General features: G+C 35.5%; 1 pseudogene; it reads left to right on the plus strand.

Annotated features, from left to right (window-relative positions):
- The first annotated feature begins 349 nt into the window (after positions 1–349).
- LOC126607745 (pectinesterase 2-like) lies at positions 350–7,833 on the plus strand (annotated as a pseudogene).
- Positions 7,834–9,394: the final 1,561 nt, after the last annotated feature.

Raw genomic sequence — 9,394 nt, forward strand, 5'->3', positions numbered from 1 at the left:
AATACATTTATTAGGCATGTTTTATTGTTATTATATATTATGCAATGAATTTATTATTTTTGTAAAATCATTCATTTTCCCTTACAATTTGTATGGAATTAATTGTTCAAATATGGGTGTTTTGGGCATCAAAATTTTTTAAATGTGTAAAGTCAAATATAATTAAGGAATTTGTTGATGTGGAATCTAGTCAATGGGTTTTATTCCAATAAAAAACTTATGTCGGGTTTTATATGGAGAAACTTAAGTTTCAAGGACTAAAGTCATATTTTCAGTAGTTTTTATATTGCATACTGCAACTAACACATTGGATCCTAATAATCTCTGAATTTTGTTTGGATAAAATGATATGATTGGTATCTGATAGGTTAGCGGGGATACAAGTTTTCATTTACCTAACCCTAAATTTCAACACGTGACATTTTATATTCTGCAATTTTTTTTCTTCCTAATATGCCTAGTCACTCGTAAAATAATTACTTTTTCATTCGTAAAAAAAAAACAGGGGTTGGAGGGGACCGGTTTATGGCTCAAGATATGACTTTTGAAAACACAGCCAGACCCCACTAAGCCGTCGAGATGCGTTGTGGGGCCAATCAATCAGTTTTTTACCGATGTAGTTTCGAAGGTTATCAAGACACCTTATATGTGAATGTCAAATCACAGTTCTATCGTGATTGTGATATATACGGCACAATAGATTTTATTTTTTGCAACGCTATAGTCGTGTTCCAAAACTGCAACATATACGTGAGAAGACCAATGAAAGTTCAAGTAAATGTGGTGACGGCGCAATCCTGGAAGCAGCCTGATGAGCCAACTGGTATTGTTATCCACAATTGCCGTGTCACGGCCGTTGAAGATTTAAGACCTGTGCAACGCTCATTCCGAACATATGTGGGCTAGTCGTGGCGGGTGTACTCGAGGACAGTGATCCTAAAGAGTACTCTGGAAGAATTGGTGGATCCTGCTGGTTGGATGCTGTGGAATGGAAGTGTTGGCTTGTCCAAACTTTACTACGGGGAGTACATGAACTCTGGAGTTGGTGCCGATACTAGTAGGAGGGTCACGTGGCCTGGTTATTACATAATAACGAGTGCAGCAGATGTGGAAAAGGTTAACGTTAGGAACTTCATAAGCGGATATTCATGGATTTCGAGAGTTAGAGTACCTTATTTAAGCTCTAAAATCTATAATCCCCTAATAAAAATGTTATTTATCATATATTATATATATATATATTTCTTATGTGTAAATTTCTCCATACTTCTATATATGCATATTACATACATATGTATGTTTGGATACTATAATTACTTATCGATACATTTATACCAACACATTTGTATCAATACATTCATACTGAAAGTTATGTACTTATACATTTGTACTGAAACTTACATACCGATACTTCTATATCTATGAGTAAAATAAGGTACCGAAAGTTTTGTATAAATTATTTTTGTTTTGTTGTTGAATTTTTTTAATAATAAGAATTTGTTTTTTATTAAATTTTTATATATTAATATGATTGGAGCACAAAAAATACATTTATTAATGTACCGATACTTTCGTACCTATGAATAAAATAAGGTACCGAAAGTTATGTATAAATTATTTTTGTTTTGTTGAAGCTCTAAAAACAATCTTATTGAAACTCTAAAATATATAATCCCCTAATAAAAAAGTTATTGATCATATATTATAATATATATTTTTATTGTGTGTAAATTTCTCCATACTTCTATATATGCATATTACATACATATGTATGTTTAGATACTATAATTACTTATTGATACATTTGTACCAACACATTTGTATCGATACATTCGTACTGAAAGTTATGTACTTATACATTTGTACCGAACTTACATACTGATACTTCTATTGTAACATTCCACATCGCCTAGGGGAGTGATCCTTAAATGTATATTCTCATCCCTACCTAGTATGAGGCCTTTTGGGAGCTTACTGGCTTCGGGTTCCGTAAGAACTCCGAAGTTAAGCGAGAAGAAGGCTATAGCACTCCCAGGATGGGTGACCCACTGAGAAGTTGCTCGTGAGTTCCCAAAAACAAAACCGTGAGGGAATTGTAAGCCCAAAGCGGACAATATCGTGCTATAGTGGTGGAGCGGGCCCGGGAAGTGGTCCGCCCTAGGCCGAGATGTGACAAATGGTATTAGAGCCAATCCCTGGCGGAAAGTGTGCCGACGAGGACGTCGGGCCCAGGGGAGTGATCCTTAAATGTATATTCTCATCCCTACCTAGCACGAGGCTTTTTGGGAGCTCACTGGCTTCGGGTTCCGTAAGAACTCCAAAGTTAAGCGAGAAGGAGGCTAGAGCACTCCCAGGATGGGTGACCCACTGGGAAGTTGCTCGTGAGTTCCCAAAAACAAAACTGTGAGAGAATGGTAAGCCCAAAACAGACAATATCGTGCTACGGTGGTGGAGCGGGCTCGGGAAATGGTCCGCCCCGGGCCGGGATGTGACATCTATACCTATAAGTAAAATAAGGTATCTAAAGTTATGTATTGATACATTCGTACCAAAACTTATGTACCGATACTTTCGTACTTATGAATAAAATAAGGTACCAAAAGTTATGTATAAATTATTTTTGTTTTGTTGTTGAATTTTTTTAATACTAAGAAATTTTTTTAATAAATTTTTTTATCTATTAATATGATTGGAGCACAAAAAATACATTTATTATGGATGGGTAAAGAATTTCGAATGGTAACAAAAATAACAAATGTGTGATAATTGCTTATATGGTAAGTTTTAAAAATAAGGACTTATATTAGAATTTGAAAACTATTCAGGTTAAAATCTAAAAATAATCTTGTTGAAGCCCTCAAATCTAAAATCTCCTATAACTAATTATATCAATCAATTAATTTATAAATCATTAAAGATCAGAGCCCAATACTACCGAACATACACCACTCACATAAGCCCTGCAAAAGGTAAGTTCTGGTCTAAAAAACAGTCCTCATTGGCCTTCTGAAAATCATAGCTCGAAGATCAAGCCATGGAGTTCAATGCCTATTTTCTCGTCTTCTTTGCTCTTCGATTTATGATGCGGTATACTTCCTGTGGAATCACTGCACCGTGCAACCAAACTCCCAACCCTCAACCCCAATTGTGCCACCATATGTCAACCCATCATAAAAAAAAGGTTTCCATTTCATGACCCCGCTGTTAATCGGAAACTTCTACAGTCGAGACCAAAAGTCGATGTAGAAGTAGAACAAGATGGGTCCAGAGATTATAAGTCAATTTCGAGGCTCTGGTTGCGGTGTCTGATCTACGTCATAAGATGACTGGAAGATTTATTATCCATGTCAAAGCCGGAGTTTACAAAGAGTACATCGAGTTAAGACGACAATGTACTATTAACTACATTGCTAAATATGGAGAATTGGTACAGAGGAGGGAAAGAATTGATAGAGAGAAACAAAAGAGATTGTATTGATTGATTAGAGAAAATGTATACAAATGAACTTAATGAAATGATAGCTATACAATCCTAAAAATAACCATATAACCTAATTACAATAATACCCCTATAACTATATTTCTGTTATATCAGTTATTACTCCCCCCTCAAACTAAACTTGGAGTATCCAAGTGAAGTTTGAACTAGCCAGGTATTTGAGACTGATCTGCAATTACTGGTCTCCAACTGTCTGCCTAGTTCCGTGGCTGCTCCCAGTGCCTGTAACATCACCAAAATCATCTAAAGTCTCGCTCTTAAGATGTAAAATGTCATCCTTGCGCATTGCAACCATCCTGGACAACAAAGCAGTGAACTTGCTTAGTAGAGTCCAAATTAGCATTAAATCCATTAGAATTGTCGTTTCTTTAAGCAGAACCCAATACAAGCTCCCCAATAGGTAGATCAACGAGCGTAGCAATACAATCAAATTTGGTCTTGGTCTGAACGTACCCAACAAGTTGTCGACTGTGAACTGAGAAGTCATAGTAACACACTCACTGTATATGCAAATTATCCCTCCTAAATCTTGACAGAAACTGGCACCAAATCAACTATGGAGAATGACACTCCAAGAAACTAAATCTACCAAGGAGAATGACACTCCAAGAAACTAAATTTACCAAGGAGAATGACACTCCAAGATCTTCCGAACACCAAAATTAACCAAATCAACTAAGGAGAATGACACTCCAGGAAACTAAATCTACCAAGGAGAATGACACTCCAGGAAACTAAATCTACCAAGGAGAATGACACTCCTGAAATCTTCCGAACACCAAAATTAACCAAGGAGAATGACACTCCATATCAACTGAATGACTCCACATATCAACAATTTGCATAGGCAAGAAACATATATGGCTTTGTATCTCAACAATATTCCAAACACTTCAACACTTTTCAACAACTACAGAGACTGGAAATGACCTGATTTCACGATTGTTTGATGTGGTTGCTGAAAGGTTGGGCAGCGATGAGTGCACACCACAATCGACAACATCTGGGCTATTCATGTATTCTGTTAACCTTGCATCGAGCGAGGGCGTATTGGTTCATGGAGTCAAAGTTAACCAGCAAAGAGGAAAGAATCTCTAGCACCGACAAACACCACCATCTCGAATCTTCAAGAATTACAGTATCAAACCAAAAAAAAAAAAAACAACTCCTTCTTCAATTACCAAACCCCCCAGATCACAGATATAGAATTGCAAAAATTCACAGCTCCACCAGATCATCAAAGTAATAGAATAGAGAACAGAACATGGATCAAATAACACCAGAGAAGCACAGAGAGCTGATATGCAAACTACACCAAGAATGTAGAGCAGATATCACCTGAGAAGATCCCATATCACAAGGCAGACACAACAGAGAATCAAGAAACTGACAACATCCCAAATCTGCAAGAGCTTTCCACACCAGAGAAGGGAACACGAAACAATGACAAATATAGAACTTAGAAAGCTAATCTACGAACACTACTAAGAAGAAAGAAATAAACCAATAATCTTGAAATCACTCTTTGACATTTCGTCAAACAAATAATGTGCAAGAATGCACTTGCCAATTGAGGATGACATTTGAAGAATCGGTGATGTCGAATTTGAGGAGGACATAACTTCACATGAAAATTCTAAGCTGGGCAATATGTCAAACACCTGGACTGCAGCGAATAAGAAGCATACGATTTTGGGAAACACCAAGAAGTCGAGAATCCGACCCATACAACTTTAGCTCCGACTAAATCCTTGTTGTCACCGACCAAAACCCACCTGACTGGTACACCGTTCTTCAAATATCCCTACCCAGATCCGCAAACCCAACTGTCATCCGGACCCAGTTGAAATCGACGAGGTCAGTAACGATGTTTTTCAGGGTGGTGATCATATAGTCGCCTGGAACACGTTGGTGGCACCAAGGATCTCCAAAAGAACGCTCATTCTCAGTCGATTCCCATCCACAAAAACTGAGTAAGAAATTGATTCTGCTTCTTTCTCCGATTCAGGGATCAAAGAGAAGAATGAAACACCAAAGAACTTAGACGAAAAATTCAAGAAAATCTGAAGAGAAAATAAAACTCGAAAACAAAATCGAAAAAAAAAAAAATACGGAACCACTAGAATCAATGGCTTAAGCCTGGTGGCTCTGATACCATATTAACTACATTGCTAAAGATGGAGAATTGGTACAGAGGAGGGAAAAAATTGATAGAGAGAAACAAAAGAGATTGTATTGATTGATTAGAGAAAATGTATACAAATGAACTTAATGAAATGATAGCTATACAATTCCTTATATAACCATATAACCTAATTACAATAATACCCCTCTAACTATATTTATGTTATATCAGTTGTTGTACAACATCACGTTCATTGGTGATGGCATTGATAAAACCATTGTGACTGGGAATAGAAATAAGGACGATGGTTGGGACACTTTTCGAACGGCAACATTCGGTACGATTATTTATATCTTTCTAGAGTAACCAATAATATTATTTGTTTAAAAAAAGTAACCAATAATATCAAAGCAAACAAATTGTGTTCATTAATTTGGTAGGCTTAATGCGTGAAGGATGATTTATAGGCTAGCAAGTTTTGAACTCAGTAACAATGTCTTTGCTATAATTTGTTTTGTTGGCCGAAGACATTTAATTTGTTTGAGTTATTTTTATTTATGTGAAATTCCCCAGTTCCTGAGATACTCAAGGGAGATATGCAGTTGATATGGGATAACTTCTTGAGCTGTGAACATGAAATTGCATCTTGTAAATTAGTGTCTATGTGAATAGTGCATCTGTCTAATCCTAATTTTTATGTTCAACTTTCGGCATCGTTTGATGAATAAATCGGTAACTGTTCTAATATTTCTAGCAATTCTGTTTGTATCTGGCATTGTCGATGGTAAATAAATTTTTGCGATTTTCAAACGAATAAACCATTAGGTAAGTTATTTTTGTAAAATTAACTAATAAGTACATTATTTTCTATAATTAAACAGTAGTTTTTTTATTTTATTTTATTTTATAAAAGTTAAACATTTGTAAGTTATCTTCATAAAACTAACCAGTAGGTAAAAAAAAATTCGTATATTTAAACAGTAGGTAGTTTTTTTTTATTTTTTATTTTTTATAGTAATATTGTATCGTAGGTAAATTAGTTTCGTAAATTTTCATATTAGTTTTTATATTAATGTACATATACTGCATACTGCAACTAAAACATTGGATCTTAATAATCTCTGACACTAGTAGAAAAACATGTTTGCGCGACGAAACCTTGCGCGACGTAGAGTATTTCGTCACGCAAAGTATGTTTGCGCGACGACAAAACACAGGACGTCGCGCAAGTGGTCTTTGCGCGACGGTACTTTGCGCGACGTAGTAATGCGTCGCGCAAAACTGTTTTGCGCGACGAATGTACAACTACGTCGCGCAAAGTACCGTCGCACAAAGACCACTTGCGCGACGTCCTGTGCGTCGCGCAAGAGTTTGGCGCCAAACCAAGCTTGTTTTACCGCTTTTTTCGAACTTTGCGCGACGTAGTGAACCTGCTTCGCGCATAGTCAACACGAAAATATACCTTTTTGTCTTTCTTTCCAGTGTTCTAACACTAGTCAAAAAGCTAACTGCCTTCCCCTCTTCCTCACCTACAGACCTCCATAGCTGCTGATCACACTCAGGTGATTTAAAAACCTCATGAGTTTTGTTTGGATAAAATGATATGATTGGTATCTGATAGGTTAGCGGGGATACAAGTTTTCATTCACCTAACCCTAAAGTTCAACGCGTGACATTTTATATTCTGCAATTTTTTTCTTCCTAATATGTCTAGTCACTCGTAAAATAATTACTTTTTCATTCGTGAAAAAAAACAGGGGTTGGAGGGGACGGGTTTATGGCTCAAGATATGACTTTTGAAAACACAGCCGGACCCGAGAAACACCAAGCCGTCGCGATGCGTTGTAGCACCAATCAATTGGTTTGTTACCGATGTAGTTTCAAAGGTTATCAAGACACCTTATATGTGAATGCCAAATCACAGTTCTATCGTGACTGTGATATATACGGCACGATATATTTTATTTTTGGCAACGCTATAGTCGTGTTCCAAAACTGCAACATATACGTGAGAAGACCAATGAAAGATCAAGTAAACGTGGCGATAGCGCAATCTAGGAAGCAGCCTGATGAGTCAACTGGTATTGTTATCCACAATTGCCATGTCACGACCGCTGAAGATTTAAGACCTGTGCAACGCTCATTCCGAACATATTTGGGCCAGCCGTGGTGGGTGTACGTACTCGAGGACAGTGATCCTAAAGAGTAGTCTGGAAGAATTGGTGGATCCTGCTGGTTGGAGCCGTGGAATAGAAGTGTTGGCTTTTCTAAACTTGACTACGGGGAGTACATGAACTCCGGAGTTCGTGCCGATACTAGTAGGAGATGCGGAAAAGTTTACCGTTAGGAACGTCATAAGCGGAGATTCATGGATTTCGAGAGTTAGAGTACCTTATTGAAGCTTTAAAATCTATAAACCCTAATAAAAATGTTATTTATCATATATTATAATATATTTTTTTCTTGTGTGTAAATTTCTCCATACTTCTATATATGCATATTACATACATATATGTATGTTTAGATACTATAATTACTTATCGATACATTTGTACCAACACATTTGTATCAATACATTCGTACTGAAAGTTATGTAATTATACATTTGTACCAAAACTTACGTACCGATACTTCTATACCTATGAGTAAAATAAGGTACCGAAAGTTTTGTATAAATTATTTTTGTTTTGTTGTTGAATTTTTTTTAATAATAAGAATTTGTTTTTTATTAAATTTTTATATATTAATATGATTGGAGCACAAAAAAATACATTTATTAATGTACCGATACTTTCGTACCTATGAATAAAATAAGGTACCGAAAGTTATGTATAAATTATTTTTGTTTTGTTGAAGCTCTAAAATCTATAATCCCCTAATAAAAATGTTATTGATCATATATTATAATATGTATTTTTATTGTGTGTAAATTTCTCCGTACTTCTATATATGCGTATTACATACATATGTATGTTTAGATACTATAATTACTTATCGATACATTTGTACCAACACATTTGTATCGATACATTCATACTGAAAGTTATGTACTTATACATTTGTACCGAAACTTACGTACCGATACTTCTATACCTATGAGTAAAATAAGGTACCGAAAGTTTTGTATCAATTATTTTTGTTTTGTTGTTGAATTTTTTTAATAATAAGAATTTGTTTTTTATTAAATTTTTATCTATTAATATGATTGGAGCACAAAAAAATACATTTATTAATGTACCGATACTTTCGTACCTATGAATAAAATAAGGTACCGAAAGTTAAGCAACACAACATGTTAGATATCTCTTGCTTCCCTACCCAGATGATCCATCAACATCGACGGGAATGAAGAATCTTGGCCCAACATAATGGGCTTTCTAAGAGGTTAACAAGAATCCAAAGAATAAATGGGCCCTATTAAAATTATAAAGAATGTGCCCCTCCAGAATGGGCTTTCTAAGAGGTCCACAATACTCCAAAGAACAAATGGGCATTTTTAAAATAGTGAAGAATCTTACCCCACCAGAATGGGCTTTCTTAGAGGTTCACAATAATGCATAGATAAGTGGGCCCTAATATAGGTGAACTAATCGTGGATCAAATAACATGTATCATCATTTGTACAAATTAATTACCAATATATAATTTTCTTTTAACGATTAGCACGTTATTTTTGTAGGTGGATTATTTTGAATGTATTATAATTTTATTCGCAAATAAGTGACCTATATTTTTATGAAAAATAAGGTAAACTAACTTTGAATCAACTT

Source organism: Malus sylvestris, chromosome 16 (assembly GCF_916048215.2).
Source record: "Malus sylvestris chromosome 16, drMalSylv7.2, whole genome shotgun sequence".
Taxonomy (NCBI): Eukaryota; Viridiplantae; Streptophyta; class Magnoliopsida; order Rosales; family Rosaceae; genus Malus; species Malus sylvestris.